The sequence below is a fragment of the Bos indicus genome, chromosome 5 (genome assembly GCF_029378745.1).
Source record: "Bos indicus isolate NIAB-ARS_2022 breed Sahiwal x Tharparkar chromosome 5, NIAB-ARS_B.indTharparkar_mat_pri_1.0, whole genome shotgun sequence".
Taxonomy (NCBI): domain Eukaryota; kingdom Metazoa; phylum Chordata; class Mammalia; order Artiodactyla; family Bovidae; genus Bos; species Bos indicus.
The window spans coordinates 71,504,871-71,524,557 of record NC_091764.1 but is presented as its reverse complement, the minus strand read 5'-3'; the positions used below and the strand labels follow the sequence as shown (position 1 = coordinate 71,524,557).

The following is a 19,687-nucleotide window of genomic DNA, read 5'->3' as shown; positions in this document are numbered from 1 at the left end:
GAGCTACAGTGACTCACTGATGATATGAAGGGACAGTATGAGTACAAAAGTCCCCAAGAATATGAAGTAGAAGGACATGAAATATGTAAGTCCTTAAGGATGACAGTGAACCTCTGATTCCCTTGCCCTGGACTGCCCATCTCAGTAATGTAAGGAATACATTTTCTTTATTGCTTTGGTCATCGCTGTGATTTGCAGCCAAATGTATGCTTATATGTTCTTGCATACATAATATATAAGTAGATAATGTCAAATACTTTTCTTGCACCCAATTCCAGGTACAAAAATTCTTATAAGCCCTTGTATGCACTACAGTACATTCAAAATTAATGGCAGTCAGTTGATGTTATAACATTATGTGAATGCTAAGATTAGTTTCATTCTTAGAAATGTTTGTTAACCACTGAAGATTAGGAAAACACCTTACTGTTGTTCTGTAGGGAATTGGTTAAGTAAATTAGGGTACAGCCTTATAATGAGATACTGATCAATTCCATTTGTCCTGATACGAAGTGATTTCCAAGATATGCTGAATAGAAATACAAGAGTCGTAACAGTATACAGAAGACTTTGAAGTATGCAGTCGTGGAAAAACATCTGAAGTTCATTGCTGGACGGTGGTATAGGAAAGGACTGAACAGAAGTTCTGCCGTATATGGGCCTGCTGAGGACATTAAGCGATCATGGGATAAAAGAGTATGCAGAGTGGTGGTGGATGAACAACATGGCAATGGCTACAAAGCCAGTGTCTTGGGGCAAAAGCATCAGGGATTGTGTGGGTTTTCAGCAGGGCTGTTGTATGTGTCTCATATACATGAGATGGTCTATTTTCAAGATACTAAAGCAATTAAAAAAAATATTTGTGGAAACTTTGGCCTATCTCACAAATAAAGTGCTACTTACCTGTCAGCCCCAGTGATTAGCTAATATAACTACCATTTGTCAGGGCTCACCATGTGCCAGACACTGGCATCCCTGTGTTGGTAGATTCGGTCCTCCTAGATGTGAGGTACGTATCATCATCATTGTCATCCTCCTTTTTTACAGATAGGTAAACAGAGGCACAAAAATTTTGACTAGTGTCCTAGGATTATCAGTTCAGTTCAGTCCAGTTGCTCAGTCATGTCCGACTCTTTGCGACCCCATGAATTGCAGTACGCCAGGCCTCCCTGTCCATCACCAACTCCCGGAGTTTACTCAAATTCATGTCCATTGAGTCGGTGATGCCATCGAGCCATCTCATCCTCTGTCATCCCTTTTTCCTGCCCCCAATCCCTCCCAGCATCAGAGTCTTTTCCAGTGAGTCAACTCTTCGCACGAGGTGGCCAAAGTATTGGAGTTTCAGCTTCAGCATCAGTGCTTCCAATGAACACCCAGGACTGATCTCCTTTAGAGTGGACTAGTTGGATCTCCTTGCAGTCCAAGGGACTCTCAAGAGTCTTCTCCAACACCACAGTTCAAAAGCATCAATTCTTCGGAACTCAGCTTTCAGCACAGTCCAACTCTCACATCCATACATGACCATTGAAAAAACCATAGCCTTGACTAGACATACCTTTGTTGGCAAAGTAATGTCTCTGCTTTTGAATATGCTATCTAGGGTGGTCATAACTTTCCTTCCAAGGAGTAAGTGTCTTTTAATTTCATGGCTGCAGTCACCATCTGTAGTGATTTTGGAGGTCAGAAAAATAAAGTATGACACTGTTTCCACTGTTTCCCCATCTATTTGCCGTGAAGTGATGGGACCAGATGCCATGATCTTAGTTTTCCAAATGTTGAGCTTTAGGCCAACTTTTTCACTTTCATCAAGAGGCTGTTTACTTCCTCTTCAATTTCTGCCATAAGGGTGGTGTCATCTGCATATCTGAGGTTATTGATATTTCTCCTGGCAATCTTGATTCCAGCTTGTGCTTCCTCCAGCCCAGCGTTTCTCATGATGTACTCTGCATATAAGTTAAATAAGCAGGGTGACAATATACAGCCTCGACATACTCCTTTTCCTATTTGGAACCAGTCTGTTGTTCCATGTCCAGTTCTAATTGTTGCTTCCTGACCTGCATATAGGTTTCTCAAGAGGCAGGTCAGGTGGTCTGGTATTCCCATCTCTTTCAGAATTTTCCACAGTTTATTGTGATCCACACAGTCAAAGGCTTTGGCATAGTCAATACAGCAGAAATAGATGTTTTTCTGGAACTCTCTTGCTTTTTCCATGATCCAGCGGATGTTGGCAATTTGATCTAGGATCATACAGCTGTTAAATGTTGGAACCAGGACTTCAAACAAAGTCCATGTCCTAAACAATTTACTAATTAACTTCTGGGGCTATTGAAAGGATTAAATACGTTCATGTATGCTTAACTGGTATTGGCTTTAACCAGTGGTCCCCAAACAGTAGTCCGCACATCAGCAATGCTAGATATTTGTTAGAAGTGGTACTTAAATTCTTAGAAACGTTTCCCAGGTTTAGATAAACCTGGTTTTACATGTTGATATGTTCCTTGGTTGACATGAATATAAGCATTTATGCTGGTGGGACTTCGCTTATATCAGCTGAGAATAAGTCCATACCAGCTGAACCTTGAGGAAAGATACCTAAGTATTGTAGATGTACTTCCCTCCTTGCTTTCTTGTCCAACAGGTATTTATGGACTCAGCAGGAATTATCCTGTGATCTATCAATGATGTCCTACATGGACCTAATGGGTACCAAGACCCTACCATTCCCGCGCTGGCTGTGTGATCTGTGCATGCCAACACTGGCTAAGTAATTTCTCCTCCCAACACAGTTGCTTCTTAGGAAAGAGATCTCAAACTCCTTCCTTCCTAGATAACAGATGCTTAGTAATGTTCTTTCACGTAGTAGATGCTCAGTAATGTCTCTTGATGATGAAGTCATCGCAGTTCACCTGCTGACAGCTGTCTTTTTAGCAAAAAGCACCTAACAGAAGCTCCAACTGTTAAAATCACCTGGAAAGCTTCTAAAAACTCCAGCCTGGGGCCAATTATATCAGAATATCCAGGGGTAGGAGAAGAAGGGGAAGGATTAGGTGTGAGTAGTTTTGCAAGCTCCCCAGGTGATTTCAAGATGCAGCCACGATGGAGAACCCCTGAGCCAGAGTGAAGACGCCACATTGCAGAGTGTTCACCTGATGCACACCAGATCAGCAGAGGGCCACAGGTGGAGACCCGGTGGGGAAAGCCCAGATAGGCTGCCTCAAAAGCTGCCCTCCACTTCTTAGATTAGGCCTGTGAGCCAAGCTGGAAGCAGCCAGAATCCTGTCTTAAGAAGTTCCTGTGCACAATGGAAGGTGCAGCTGGAAGCACTTATGCTGGAAACCCTGACTGGGTAATAGTCCTGAAAGTATTGCCATATGTCTCCAGCAGGGAGGGCAGGGCCCACGCTTGTCCCTCCACCCCCTACAGCTTCCCTTCCACCAGCAGCTCGGTCATCACCCCTGGGAGCCCCCAGTGTAGCTTCATCAAATGATTTTGTGGAGCATCTAGACTTTCCTTGCAGGAAGCCGGGCCCTGGAAATGCAGGTAAAAATCCAACATCACCCCAGTGGAGTTCACAGCCTAGAAGGAGAAATGAGCAGTGAATCAACAACTAGAATGGGACGTGATAAGTGTCAGGATGGAGAAAAGCACAGAAAGATAATAATAATGTGATTGATTGTGTGGGAGCTTTGGGGAGGAGGTTTGAGGGGCCTCCAGCAGTCTTCTGAGGAGAAGTTGTAGAAACATTGAGGCTTTTTTTTTTCCTTTTGAAATATTCATATATATTTTTTTAAGTTTGCAATAATTTTAAGCATAAAGTTGAACATACAAATTTAAAAAATATTAATATTTTGCCATATTTACTTCAGATCCTTTAAGAAAACAGTTCTAAACTATTTCAAGCATAGTAGAAGTTGAGAGAATGATATAACAAACACCCATGTATTGAGGTGGTCTGGTGAGAGGCCAGGCTTCAGGGCTCTGCAGTGGGACATTGGAGAGGTGACTTAACCCTTTTGTTTCTTTGTCTTATTAAAACAAAAAAACTACCTCTACAGGTAATTGTCAGGATTAATTAAGGTAAAGCTCTTTAAAAGACAAAAGTTCCTCACACACACTATGTGCTTAATAAACATTAACTATTGTTATTTATGTGCTCATGACCCTGCTTGTCAAATCCACATTCTGCTGCATTTGTTTTATAAAGTGGGCTTCCCATGCAGTGCTAGTGGTAAAGAACCTGCCTGCCAATGCAGGAGATAAAGGAGATGCAGGTTCCATCCCGGGGTTGGGAAGATCCCCTGGAGGAGGGCATGGCAACTCAGTCCAGTATTCTTGCCTGGAGAATCCCCTGGACAGAGCAGGCTGGAGGGCTACAGTCCATGGGGTCACAATGAGTTGGACATCATATCGTAGCTGTTTTTAAAGACCCTTCTGTGCACACTTCCCTGTTCTAACTGCTAAGGAAGAATAAAGGTTAGCTAGGAGGTCAACGTCGAAACGTCCACTGCAGGATACAGGGCAGGGGAGAGCCTGACTTCTGAGAAAACCCTCCAGTGTGGTCAGAAAGGAAGGTGATGGAAGGAGGCAGGAGAGGTGCTGGGTGTGTCAGCGGGGGCCGGGATGAGCCCATTTCCCTCCAGAGAGGACCCACCCAACTCTTTTCTCTCTCTCAGGAAACCCCTGGGGTCCCTTTTAATGGCTCCTTTCAAAAAAACACATGGGTAAGTAACCTCACCCATGCTTGCTCCTCAGCCTGGAAAATTCCACCCTGTACAGACTAGCTTTAAGAGAAGAGAGTCCCAGGGGAGCTGCAGGAAGGGGGCTTAGGTGCCCTAAGTACCCTGGAGGCAGGAAATGAGTGAGTGAGGGCTGTAGCCGGGCCTGAAGCACTCAGCCCCCCTTGGCCCCAAGTCTGTTTCAGTGAACAGTTAGCTTGGGGTAGAACTCCATGGGAACTATGCCCCCTAGCCTTACCAGTTGGACACTTTTGCTGCCTGAGCTGATGGAACCCCCTGACCTGTTGAGTAGTTAGCCTGATCAGAGGCACACATGGGGTTCATCAGGCACAGACATTTGTGGACAGGGCTTGGGGACAAGTGTGTACTCGCACCCAGTCTCAGTTGGAAATGTGCTCTCCCGTCACTCCTCAGCAACACCATCATTTTTTATCTAACAATGGGCTTTCCTCCCTGCCCCCCTCCCCTGTGCATCTCCGGCATCCGCTCCAACCCTGCTGAGGAACAGCTGCTTGGAGGCCCGTCTCTCATCAGCTGCCTTATCTCCCTGATGAATAATGTTCCCCTTCCCGCAGAGGCAGCCTGGCAGGAGGCCCACCCCCAGGGAGAAGCAGGCTGCTGACAGGCCCTGGAGCCCAGGCAGCTGTCAAAGAGTGGGGTGCTCCCCTGGGCCCTCAGATGGTAGGGACTGAATCCCTGCCTCATAGAGCCATGCCACCCGAGGTTCCACGACCATGGAGAGCTGCACCTCACCAACCCAGCCATTCTAAGCACACCTCACACCATTTTGATGCAGTAACCAGTCTGGGTGCCAAGGAGACAGGTCCATGGGTCCTGCTCCACAAGGGTAGGGACTGCTTATGGGAAATGTGATTTGTACTTAATAGTACAGAGTTCTGTGTTTCATAGTTCTGTGACCAAGAGAGTGCATTGAACCTCTCCAGGTCTCCCTTTTTCCCATCTGCAAAATGGGCTAATAATAGTGCTGTGTAGATGCTGTGGTTCTCTGAGACCCCCTTTGCCAGCTAGTGTACCAGTCCCAACGCTGTGAGTGCCATGGTAACAGATATACCTCTGGTCTTCTCCAGAGCCTTTGGCTTAAGGTATTAGCATCCCTGAGGCATCTGAAAGGCTATCTCCTTCTGCCACCCTCCCTCTCCCTCTCCCATCAGCCACGTTGGTAACTGACTAATGCTGGGGACACAGAAGGTGAACCTCTTTTCTCAAGATGGGATAACTCCATGGGACTGTGCTCCAGAAATCTCTACAAATCAGGCCAAGACTAGACCTTAGCCATGACTACATCCATCCTCAGCCCTTTCCCCTTCCTGTCCTACTTCTCTCACCCACTTACCCACTCAAGAGCACCTTCTTCCTCCTCCATGGATCATAGGCTTTGGAAGACTGTTTCAGGAACCACTTCTAGGGGACCCAACCCAAGACAAGTACCCACTTCACAGGAGCTCTGTGTGAGGATTCAATAAGATAAAGCTTAAAAATCCCTGTGTGGGTGCCTGCCACTCAGCAAGTACCAAATAGCCAGGGATTCTGATTCTTATAAACTACTGCTATGTGACAGGATGTCACAAGGGAACTCGGGCAGATACGCCAGAGAGGTGGGTGTTGAAAGCCTCAGTTCCAAGACTGGAGTTGGACGCAGGGCCCTAGGAGGTCATGTAGCCAAACTGTCCTTTACAGTGAGGAAACTGAGGCCCAGAGAGGAGAAGCTGAGGTGTCGGAGGCCCACAGCAAGTCGGTAGCAGAGCTGGTACTAGGCTGCGCCACGCTTCCCACCCCTTGCCCTCCCACTCACCCCCCTTGCTCTTTTGGTGTCTTGAGATGCTGTGTCCCTGCTAGTTGTTGAAGTGCTGCTGACTTTAGATGGGCCAGGACCCTGGGAAGGGAAGTTGGAGCACACTCCCAATTCCACACACATGGCCCTGAACACCTACTAGTACTGGACACCTGCCGGGCGCTCAGAGTCTTGGCATTACATACGGACATACCACCTCCTCGTCATTCAGAGATCTCACTGTTTTTAAAGTGTGCGTGTGTGTGTGTGTTGTTTAACGTTTATCCCAGGAAGTAAATAATACCAGCCTATTCTACAAGGAACATTTTATTGACAGAGCTTTGAAAGAACAGTAAGAGCAGATAGATGGGAAAGAACATTCCTGGACTCACTTTTTATCATATTAAATAAGAAGGATGTACTTAACTTTCATAATAGTCTCTCTCAATAGCCTGCTGTCCTTGTTTTCCCCAAGTATGTGTTGGATTACAAAGGTGAGACAGATTGTGGCTTCTGGATATAGCTGGAGTCCTGTGGGGTTGAAGTATAGAGTGCATATTATTATCCATGTGACCAACCCAGGCTTCCCTGGTGGCTCAGCAATAAAGAATCTGCTGCAATAGAACCAAATATTCACTATTAATTCATTTAAAAAAAATTCCTGGGGAAATTTTAATTGTCAACTTTTGCTTAGATATAAGAAGCAAATGTAAATATGAATATCAAAATCTGTTAAACTTAGAGAAAATTATGTACTGCAATAATAGTAAAGGTTCTTAAATAAAAACTGTGATATACTTAAAAAAAAAAAAAAAAAAAGAATCTGCCTGCAATGCAGGAAACCTGGGTTCTATCCCTGAGTCGGGAAGATCCCCTGGAGGAGGGCACAGCAACCCACTCCAGTATTCTTGCCTGGAGAATTCCATGGACAGAGGAGCCTGGTGGGTTGCAGTCCATGTGGTCGTAAAGAGTTGTACACAACTGAAAGACTGAGCATACACGTCCATGTGACCAGAGATGACCACAGTGGAACTGGAGAAGTAGACTTTTTAAAATCAAACCAGACTCAGGATTCTGTGTTGGTGATACGGCAATTGGGCTTGAATCTGCACACAGGAGACAGCATCTAAAACCAGGAGAGCAACATACTCAGATGTGTGTCCCATAAAAAATGTCTCTGGGCAATGTGGAGAAGAGATTTGAAAGGCGGGGTAAGAACCCTGCCCCCAGATAGAGGCAGTGTTGGACAGGTGAAGAGTTAACTAGGAGACCACAACCTGTGAGCAGTTAGGAGATGCTGTGTGAGGAGTTTCCATGTGAGCCGAACCCCCTGAAGGTATGGGAATGGAGGATGGGGAGAAATCATGAGGAGGTAGGATTTGAATTGGAATTTTTGAGGGGCAGTTTCCTAAGCATGGGCTTCCCTTGTGACTCAGCTGTTAAAGAATCTGCCTGCAATGCGGGAGACCTGGGTTTGGTCCCTGGGTTGGGAAGATCCCCTGGAGAAGGGAAAGGCTACCCACTGCAGTATTCTGGCCTGGAGAATTCCATGTACCGTATGGTCTATGGGGTCACAAAGAGTCAGACACAACTGAGCAACTTTCACTTTCACGTGGGCTTCTCTGGTGGTTCAGATGGTAAAGAATCTGCCTGCAATGCAGGAGACACTAGTTTGATCTCTGCATTGGGAGGATCCCCTGAAGAAGGAAATGGCAACCCACTCCAGTATTTTTGCCTGGGAAATTCCATAAACAGAGGAGCCTGGTGGGCTCCAGTCCATGGGGTCACAGAGTCAGACATGACTGAGCAAGTAACACACTTCCTAGGCATAGGAAGTTGCATGGACAGAGCACAGTATGAATGGATGGAAGATGAGCGTGGGGGCAGCAGGGCCATGGACCTTGGTGTAAGGACATTCTAGGAGCAAGGAGGAGATGGAGCTAAAAGGAAGCCCAGGCCACTTTCTGTAGAGCACTGAGCCGCCAGGGAAGAAGTAGGAACTCCTGCCTGTGGGCAGTGAGGCTGCCAGGGGTTTGAACAGCAGAGTGGCAGGAGGGAACCATTATTTCAAGATTAGTGCAGGAGTGGAATGTAGATGAGGGTGGTGGTGGAAGAGAGGACCCCTCCTCCCCAAGTTGGAGACCATACACTACTAGCTTTCAGGTCACATGTCTTATCTAGAAAACTTTGGTCTGCACATAGAATGTGGCCCCATGTTTTTTAAAATGAAAGATTTTACAAAAAAAGACTTCACATAAAAGGCAGGTTTCTGGCTTCATTTGAAAACCAGAGGATTTGCTAAGACTGACCCAGTATTTCCATGTGACCACCATATGCTGGAGTTGGGTCACAGTTGTCCTCCATAGGTGGAGCCTTGAGTCTCATTGGAGTTTTCCCCATAGCAGTTCTGCTTTATTTATTTTTGGTGTGTGATTAAAAAAAAATTTTTTTTTTTTTTTTGATGAGCCATCAGCCTTTAAGTTACTGAGAATTTCTTATAAATATCTAGAATTGGACTTCTTTAGAAAGTCATTAGGGCCACCTGGGACCTTGTTCCTAGGTGGGCTTAGCAGCTAGAGCAAAAGCTGTTTTCTATTTTCACCAGTGCCCACTTCCCCCAGCTCTTCACAGAGGCCTGCGTTAGCTGCCGTCTGTCATAAAGATTGTGTTCTCCTACAGGAAGATGAAACGTTTCTAGTGTTTAAGTCGTTATCGAAAGTGGGAAAATGAAAGAGTAAGGGGCATGCATGCTTCTAAAAAGAAGGAAGAAAAGTTATGACCAACCCAGACAGCATATTAAAAAGCAGAGACGTTACTTTGCCAACAAAGGTCCATCTACTCAAAGCTGTGGTTTTTACAGCAGTCATGTATGGATGTGAGTTGGACTATAAAAAAGCTGATTGTAGAAGAATTGATGCTTTTGAACTGTGGTGTTGGAGGAGACTCTTGAGAGTCCCTTGGTCTGCAAGGCGATCCAACCAGTATATTGGTGTTTTTTTTCTTTTTCCAACCAATATATTCTAAAGGAGGTCAGTCCTTAATATTTATTGGAAGGACTGATGCTGAAGCTGAAACTCCAATACTTTGGCCACCTGATGAGAAGAGCTGACTCTTTGGAAAAGACCCTGATTCTGGGAAAGATTGAAGGTGGGAGGAGAAGGGGATGACAGAAGATGAGCTGGTTGGATGGCATCACCGTCACGATGGACATGAGTTTGAGTGAACTCCGGGAATTGGTGATGGACAGGGAGGCCTGGCGTACTGCAGTCCATGGAGTCACAAAGAGTCGGACACGACTGAGTGACTGAACTGAGCTGGACTGAACTGATGCTTCTAGAAAAGGTTGGAGAGAGCGTTGTAGAAATGAAGACTGTTGCTGCGTTTAATTTCAAAGAGAGTGTCTGTTAGAAGAAGACCACTAAGGACACTGCTAGCAAAGTCGGCTCACTCTCCTGGCCTGATGTTACCTGCTTGGGCTCTGCTGGCATTTAGCTTGAGAATCCCTGGGACAGAGACCATGAGGTCACATCACACTTGGCTTTCAACAGTCTGGATTCTGAGCTTCAAAGAGGAGTGAGAGGAGGAACTTGTGACTGGGATTAGGAGATAAGGAAGTGTGTTGAGGTGTGGTGAGATGTCCTGAGCCTAAGGCAATGGGAGGGAAAACCAGAGTGAGAGAGGGGAGCTGGGTACAGGAAAACACCCTAGACACTTCGGGAGTGGGGAGCGGCTCCTTACGTGGGGGGTCAGAGAGAAGACTCACAGATGACTTCAGGGTGATAGACCCTGGGTTGCTGTGGGCCTGGGGGTACTTTGACAGAAGTCAGGAGATCCTCAAAGGGGGAGCCTGATGACTTCGGGTCCAGGAAGGGTGAATTTGAGGTTATAAGGATGATGCTGGTGGCACACTGGTTATGCACATCAACTTGAAGCGCTCCGGTCCATGTGGAACTTGTTCTTACTGTGCTTAATCTCCCAGTGCCTTAGTTTCTTTTTAAAAATTATTCCTTCTCTACTTTTATTTTGGACTTCCCTGGTGGCTCAGACGGTAAAGCGTATGTATGTCTACAATGCAGGAGACCCGGGTTCGATCCCTGGGTTGGGAAGATCCCCTGGAGAAGGAAATGGCAACCCACTCCAGTACTATTTCCTGGAAAATCCCATGGACAGAGGAGCCTGGTAAGCTACAGTCCATGGGGTCGCAAAGAGTGGGACGCAACTGAGCGACTTCACTTTACTTTTATTTGTATTTATTTTTAATTAAAATATAGTTGACTTACAATATTACATCCGTTTTAGATAAAGAACTCAGTGATTTGATATTTTTATGAATTAGTGATGATTTCTTGAAAAATAAGATTATTGATAGTCTCCTTCTTATAGGATCATTGTGTGGATTAAAAAGAACATAATTTTTTTAAAAAGAACATAATTAAAAGCCTACAACTGACTCCTGGGACAGAGGAGGTGCTCTATAAATCTGAGTCATTTCCACTATTGCCTGTGAGGACAAGGTGGGTGAACCAACTGAATAGAGGTGATTTTCCAGGGCAGGGAACCAACCTTGTGCCTTGGAAAAGAGCCAATCAGGGTAGAAGAAACAGTGAGGAGCCGGGAGGGAACAGCTGTGAAGCAAGGGGAGAGCATCTTCAGTGCAGGGCAGATGGTAATCCCGCTGCAGAGGACCAGGGTGAATTTGTCCCCAGAGAACTCTTGGCAATGCCTAGAGACATTTCTAGTTGTCACTGCTGGGCCTGGGGGTGCTATTGCATCTATTGGGTAGAGGCCAGGGATGGTCCCAACACCCTACAATGCATAGGACGGCCTCCCACAACGAAGAATCATCCAAGTCCAAGGTCAATAGTGCAGAGAGTGGGAAACCCTTCTCCAGAGCCAACAGCTTCCAGGTTTGACTCATGGTTCCAACAACAACAGCTATGGGACCTCGGCAAGTTCCTTAACCACTGTGTGCCTCAGTTTTCTTATCTGGAAAATGGAGATGAAAATAACAGCTCCTTGAATGAGTCAAGATATATGGAGGGCTTAGAATAGAGGCTCACTGAACATTAGCTGTGATCAGAAATCAGGGAAAGGGAGGGCATAGCAGAATGCATTTGATCTTGGAGTTTGGCTTTTAGGAATGACCTCAGTGTGAGTTCACTAAGGTGGAAAGGGGAGTGGCAGCTGGATGCAGAGGGTGGTGGAGATGGGTACGTGGGAACTGGGGCTGTAGGCACATACTGTAGCAATGGGAAAGAGTGGAGGCGCGGCTAGTTATGGCTGCCAGCCCTAGTGAAGGGGATTGTTTTACCTTCAGTTACTTGTTTATGCCAACTAAAATTTTGGTTAATGTCCAAACCATGGTATAACAAAAATGGAAATTTTCAAAACAAAATTACCTGTAGCCTCACCACCTTAACAAATGAGCAATGTTCCATCTTCCCTCCAGTCTTGTCATGTCTATGGTGCTTTAGTCATAACACAGATTCTCTTTTCTATTGTTTTATGTCTGGTGAAATGGTCCCATAAGCATTTTCCATAATGTTACATCATTGTTACATTTATCATTTTTTTCCAAAAATGAAGATAAACCTCATTGTTTTTTCATAGTTGTAAAAATGCTTTGTACTCTTTTTTTTTTTAATATACAGATAGTACAAAAAAGTCTGAAGAGAATGTAAACCCCCCCCATTTCCCATCCCACCCTTCAGAGATAGCCAGCTTAGTGCTTTTGCTGAACATCCTTCCAAATAAATCTCCATACACTTATCTATGTGTTGATTTGTTAACTCTTTTACATAAAGTTCCGTAAGCATTACTTAACTGTCATTCATTTTCAGCCTTGAAGCAAAGGTTTTCTTATTGTTGGAGTCAGGGTTGTTTTTTCGGGAAGTGAGGAGGGGGCTGTGGATGGATATGCAGAAGAAGAAAGAAAGCCAGGAAGCTGCTAGAAAAAGGAAATACTGCGGGTGTGCAGAGTATTTGTTTCCTGAGGCTGCTATAACTAAGTGCCAGAGGCTGGGCAGCTTACACAACAGAAGTTTATTCTCTCCTGGTTCTGAAGCCAGGAAGTCTGCAATCAAGGTGTCAGCAGGGCCATGCTCCCTCTCAATCATCTAGCTGAGGATCCATTCCTGTGTCTTCCTCATTTCTCGTGGTTGCCAGCAATCCTTGACATTCCTTGCCATGTTGGCAGCAATCCTTGACATTCCTTGATGTGTCGACTCATCGCTCTAATCTTTGGTTCTATCGTCACATGGCGTTCTCCTCTTCCTCTCTCTGTCTGCATCTAGATTGACCTTCTCTTATAAAGATCTAGGCATTGGGTTAGGCACTCTACTCCAGTATGACTGCACCTTAACTTGATTAAATCTGCTAAGACCTGTTTCCAAATCAGGTCACACAGCCAGGAACAGGGCTCAGGACTTCGATGTATCTTTTGGGGGCTTACAGTTCAACCCATAATATGTGGGATCCTCAGGGTGATGGAGAAGAAGGATGGAGCAAGGGTGGAGTCACAAGAACTTCTCTGAAATGAAAAGGAGAAGAGACTGAGATAAAGAGACCGATATTCTGATGCTTAGAAGGGAGACGAGGAAGTCTCCTTCCTCCAGCAACTCATGTCTATGTTTTATTAATCTCCTAGTAGTTTACAAAGAGAGCCCCGAGACTCAGAGAGAGCCTGGTTGTGTGTAAGCGCCGCCGGGCTTCCCCCTGCCGCCGTCGCGCCATGTGGCTGGCGGCTGCCATGTGGGCCCCGCCAACCCCACTGCGGCCTCCTGCTGTCCGCTCCTCGCCAGATTGCTGGTCGGCCACCACCTCGTTTCTCTTCCGCCTGGACTAATTTCTTGCAGTCCTCCGGCTGGCGGGAAGCATCGCGAATTCCTAAAGCCCTTCCGTATGGCCCAGTCAAGGCTCTGCATCTGCCTAGCACACACGTCTCCTCTGTTCTGCCCTGGCTGCGCAGTACTGGTCCATAGCCTTCAGGAGCGTGCATTCCCCTTTGCTTTTCCTCAGGACTCCTGTTACGGCTGGTGTGCTCAGTTCTCTTGGTTTCCTTCCCATAGATTTGGTACCTGAGGGGGTATTTTCAGAGGTGGAGGGGGATGGGGAAGGAGTGTGAGAAATGGGAGAAGTTCGGAGGACACCTGAAGTTTCTGCTGGTGGGTACAGATATCAAAAGCCCAGAGCCTTCCCAGCCACGGCTGGAGTCACGTCTGGCTTTGATGGGTCAACATGTGACCAAAGTTAGCAACACTGTCCCTTAGTCAGCCTGGGTCTTTCAGAAAAGTGACTGACAAAATAGCAGTCAGGTGGCTGAGAATAACGAGGCTTCTGCATATTAACTTAGGCCCCAGGTAAAGCCCAGTCAAAATCTTTTCTGGCCACTGCAGGCTTCTGCATATTGAGGGAATTATTAAGCTTCTCCAGTGATGAAAAGTGACTCAGCCTTTGGCCCCCCACTTCTTGACACTGCCTGGAGCACCTGGTAATCTCACAGCAATGCATCACCTGTCCCGTCTCTACCATTTAATTGTATGTTGTCCTTGATTTACTCTCTAGCATCGAATGCCGCTTCTGAGAAAAGACCTGGGGTCAGAAACCCATATAACATAGCTCATTTTAAGTCTAAGGAATAAGAAAACCCAGGTACAGCCTCTAGCCAGGATGTGCCAGCTTGTGTGGGACTGAAGGAGGCCTTCTTGCTCAGGCATGAAAGACACAGGACATGTGCCCAGAGGGCCTGTGGAAGCAGAAGAGCGGGAAGGGGTTCACGAGAGTCGTTGGGAATGTTCACCCAACCATATCTCTTGCCACCACCTCATTAGACTTTATACCCCTGCCATGTAACCAATTACAGACTTTGCCACTTCCTCCCAATACCAGTCAGAGCAATAGTGAGGGCAAGCACCAGACCCAATTTAAACCAGTGTAGGCAAAATAGAATACTTAACAGCTCAAGTGGGAAGATCCCCTCATAGCTCAGTTGGTACAGAATGTGCTTGCAATGCAGGAGACTCGGGTTCGATCCCTGGGTCAGGAAGATACCCTGGAGAAGAAAATGGCAACCCACTCCAGTATTCTTGCCTAGAGAATCCTATGGATAGAGGAGCCTGGAAGGCTACATGAGGTCACAAGAGTTGGACATGACTTAGTGACTAGACCACCACCAATAGCACGGGTAACTCAGAAGATAAGGGTGGCTCCAGTGTCAGGCTCGAGGATTCAGGGGCTCAGTGAGGCGGACAGGCTTGGTCTCCCTGTTACAGGTGGGGTCCTTTCATGGAGCAGGAAAACGCTGTCTGTCAGCCCAGGTGATGTCACTCAAGCTTAGCTGGCCACTCAAGGAGGATTGTGACAACCCTTTTGACATCAGCAATGCAATCCTTAGACCAGTTACTGCCGAGAGGAAGCCAGTTCTCTGATTGGAGAGAATTTTATTATGGAGTCTATTTCCCCCCAAAAGAGAAGGATACTGAGCAAATAAAACCGATCACAGACCACTATCTTCTCACTTCAGGGATCCCTGAATTCAGTTGCAGGTGCTGTTCCCTCCACCTGGAAACCCTTAAAATCCTGTCCATGTGACAAACCCCTACCTTCCTTTCTTGACCCGAGCCCTCCGGCACACACGCATCCACACCCTCCCCAGGGAGAGTTGGACCACCTTAGTGTTTTGTATTTGCCTCTGTTGTTTCACTCACTCACTTTTTCATTTGTTCTTTTAGCAAATCCGTATCCTTTAGCATTGCACCCACCTCCTCTCGGACTGTAAGTCTTGTGAAAGCAGGAATGATGTCCCAGTCATCCTAGGATTTCCAGCCTCTACAGTGGTGCTTGGCCCACTGTCAGGTCCTGAAACTGCTGACTACATCCTTGGATGGTGGGGTGACATGCAGGATGTGGCTATTCCCTGACTGGACAGAGAACCTTGGGTGCTGGGTGTGGAGGGAGGAACTGCATGCTGGTGTCTCTAATTTTTCACCTTCCATGCAAATCCCAGGCTGTGTGGAAGACAGTGTGCATTCTGTGCAGCAGACAATGGCAGAATTTGAACTGTGACACATGCTTGATTTGCTCTGATACAGTACTCATGGAGAATGTTTATTTCTCACATATTGTGTCTGAAGATCTTAAGCAGTCATGGGGTCCAACTTGCATGTCCTAGGGTTAAAAATTTCTTGGTGATGCTAACGTACCTCCAGGAACACAGGACTCATTGTAAGGCAGTCGACTGGCTATTAGGGTCCACGTGTTAATTTCCTGGCTACTTTGGCCATCAATCCTATTTCTCTTCTCTAGGACCACAATGAAAGAGACCGTTCGTTCCTTTTTCTACTTTGCATTCACTCATTCTTTCATAATAGTAGTCTTAGTCACTCAGTTGTGTCCGACTCTTTGCAACCCTGTTGACTGTATTTGCCAGGCTCCTCGGTCCACTGAATTCTCCAGGCAAGAACACTGAAGTGGGTTGCCTTGCCCTCCTGCAGGGGATCTTCCCAACCCAGGGATCCAAGCCAGGTCTTCCTCACTGTGGGATTCTTTACCGCTCCGCCACCTGGGAGGCCCTCCTCCTTTCATGTGTTCGAGCGTTCATTAGCTTCATCATTCGTTTAAAACTACTGGTAAGGACCTGGGCAGGTCCCCTGTTCTCATTGAGCTGACATCTTTAGAGGGGAGAGACAGACAATAAACAACTAAATATGTAAACCGGAGAAATACAGTTGTCGTAAGAGCTGTGAGGAAAATAGGGCAATATGAGCATTGAAGATTTCAGTAGAGCTAACAGGAAAGGTGTCCTTCAGGAAATGAATTTAAGCCAATAAGTGACAAGAATGAGGCAGCCACACACCATTTGGGAAAAGAGCCTCCAGGAAAAGAAATTAAAGGGAGGAGCAGTTGTCAGTGTGGTTTTGGTGAAGGTGCTGCTGCTGCTAAGTCACTTCAGTCATGTCCGACTCTTTATGACCATGTGGACCATAGCCCTCCAGGCCCCTCTGCTCATGGGATTCTCCAGGCAAGAATACTGGAGTGGGTTGCCGTGCCCTCCTCCAGGGCATCTTCCTGACCCAGGGATCAAACCCACCACTCTTACACCTCCTAAATTGGCAGGCAGATTCTTTATCACTTGCGCCAGCTGGGACGCCCTTGGTGGAGGTGAGGGAGGAGTAAAGTAGAAATGAGATGAAGAGGCAGGCAGGGGCTTCGCAGCCGAGGTAAGGAGGTGAGCATTTGTCATCAGAAAGACGGAAGCCTTCTGAGGGTTTTGAGCATGGAGCTGATGTATAATTTTAAAAGAGCACTTGGAATATGGAAGCTTGAGGTAGATTCTCAAATCCTGGAAGACAAAGTGGAGGTTGCTACGACTTTATTTCAAAGAGTAAGAGAGATGTGGTTTAGAGGTGAGTTCTAGGTGCTCTAGAGAGACAGCACCGTAATATCCGGGACTAGAGTTGGAGCATCCTGAGACAAGGCATCAGAATGTGGCCATTGGAAGACTTTTACTTCCTCCCAGAGCAGAGTGGAGACCCCAGAGTGAGGCACCGAGTATGCCAGCACCGTCGTGTGGGAAGGAAACTACACTGCTGGGAAGAGGGCGTGTCGCGCTGTCGGAACCGCGGCCCCAAGGGACCCTCGGAGCTTCAAAGCAGAGAGCAAAATCAAAAGGGAAAGACTCGGGGAATGGAGAATGTGTTCATATATTTTGTTAAGATTCACAGTCATAAATAAAAAGACAACCGACTAGTAAAAACATTACCGCACATGACAGATGAAGGCACCGTCAGAGCTCATGTCAATGAGGAAACAGGGAGACCCCGTTATTTTTTCCAGTGAGGAAAGATGTGAGAAGACTTCTACAGTAAAGAAAGTACATATGGTTATTAAAAGTATTCAATCTTACTAAAATCATAAAAATGCAAACTGAAACAGAAATGGGGTGCAGGGTATATTTGATAATGGTTTATCAAATTGAAAAATGTATTTTGTAAAAACTGCTGAACTGGTGAGGCTGCAGTGAGACAGACACTGGCACATGCCCTGGTGTTGGGAACATTTAAAAAGGGGTGGTTTTCTGAGCACCTTTAAAAAAGTTCATACCCTTTCACCCAACAGTTCCATTTAGACATTATCTTAAAGAAATAATTTTAAATGAGGTCAATTTGTGTGCAAAGATGTGCATGTGTGAAATATTGGAAAGATGCTACTTGATAATAATAGATGATTGGTTGGCTTAATAGTATATCCATTCAGTGCACTATCAGGAAGCCATTATAAATGATACTTCTGAAGATATTTTGATAGGGAAAATATAATATGTGAAAAACAGAAAAATCATAATTAATAGAAAACATAAAATCAATTATGAGTATGAATGCATATTATATACATAAAATAGATTATTGAGTCATAATGTACACATAAGAAAACACAAATAATATGTGCTTATTATTCTAAAGTTTATTAGAATTTTCTCTGTGTTGAGAATTGCAGGTAATTTTGTTTCTGTTCTCCAAGGGTGGTTTGGGTTTTTTTTTGTTTTTTTATTTGCACAATGAGCATATATTATTTTTAAAATCAGATAAAAGTAGAAAGTGTTTATAAGTCAGTGCTCCCTTTGGTCATCAGATCCCTGTTAGAGACACCGTGTCACCCCTCCTTCCGTGTCTGTTGCTGTGAGATACTGCAGAGTGCAGGGCCAAGGATGGGGCGGCAGGAGGAAATGAGGGACGTGGTACAGCCTCCTCCTGAGCCGTGGTGTTGCCGGGTGACCTGGGACGCGTCACTGCCTGGCTATAGGGCTCCGTTTCCCGGTCTGTAACATGCACTGGTGGAACTTGTTCATCTCTAAGAACGCAGCAGGGGTGTAGGCATAGCAGCTCCAAGGTTCTAGCCAACACCAACCCTAACCACAGTCACATCACTGACTGTTTCTGTGAGTAAATGCCACCCACACTCAGATGTCACCGTCCACATGGCCACCTTCAGGATCAGTTACAGCTTAGCCAGGGACACCCTTGCCCTTTTCTTTGGGAATGGGATGTGATGTTGATGTACATCATTCATTCCTTCAACATGTTCTTGTAATGACCCTGATCCTGGGGGCAGGCACCATAAGGCCCAAGCTCAGAGCAATTCAAAAAGTGTCTTTCCTGGGGGCAAGTCTTTTCCCTTTGAGAGTTATTTTAATTTATATTTGAATTATTTTAAAGAACTACAGTGTATTTGAAGCTAAGTGTCTGTGTGTGGATGAGTCAGAGGGATCACACCATTTTAAGTGTAAACCACCTACCTACTGTGAGTCTTGATTTTCTCTGGACTTAGAAGTGAGGAATCCAGGAGCAGGTGGATCCTTGGCAGTGTGAATGAAACACTGTGAATCTACCTGGATCCTTGTGACAGAGGGTAGAGCATGTGGACTTGGAGTCAGATGACCTGTGTTCAAACGTGGCTCTCCTGCTTCCCAGCTTTGTGATTTGGGGAAGTTCACACCGTCTCTGACTTGCAATGTGTTCCCATCTATAAATTGGAGAAATAGTGCTGACCTTACTCTGGTCTGCTTGTGAGCTTCAGTCAGGATCTTATCTCCAGAGGGACCTGGCAGAGCCTGGCATGTTCTCAAGCCATGGCATCACTACTCTTGCTGCTTTCCAGAGGTTGCCACTTGAAAGGGACAAGAAGCGTTGAAGACGCACTAGAAGGAAACTGCACTGCACCATCATTGTGATCCAGGGCCATGAGGCTGTACAGCTCCGGCCCTGCCATTTACCTGCAGTGTGTCTTTGTGAGCAAGTGACCTGGTCTTCCTGAGCCTCTGGTGCTCGTCTGTGAGATGGAATTGACAGCAGCAGCATCCACATCCCACGGCAATAGTGAGGACTGAGTAACTTGTGTATCCGCCATAGTGCCTAGTAAAACCACAGTATGTTCACTGAATTGTTTGATATGTTTTTTTTTTCCATTTGCCAACTAAATACTTGTTCAGTATAAAAAATCTAGAAAACAACCTTAAAAAGAAATAAAGTGTGAGTTGTTTTCAGTCCTTTTACTTTGCAGTTGCTGTGTGTTTGCATCTGGTCTTCCTCATCCCCACCCCCCCACCCTGTCCCCATTCTGAACGGAGGTGCCATCCCCAGCAGGCTTTGGCTTGGTGTCCTGA

The 19,687-nt window shown here is 46.0% G+C and overlaps 1 protein-coding gene across 6 annotated transcripts in view; it reads left to right on the top strand.

Moving 5' to 3' along the window:
* The window catches only part of SYN3 (synapsin III), a 498,442-nt gene that overhangs the window by 126,244 nt on the left and 352,511 nt on the right, over nucleotides 1-19,687 (top strand). The window lies entirely within an intron of this gene.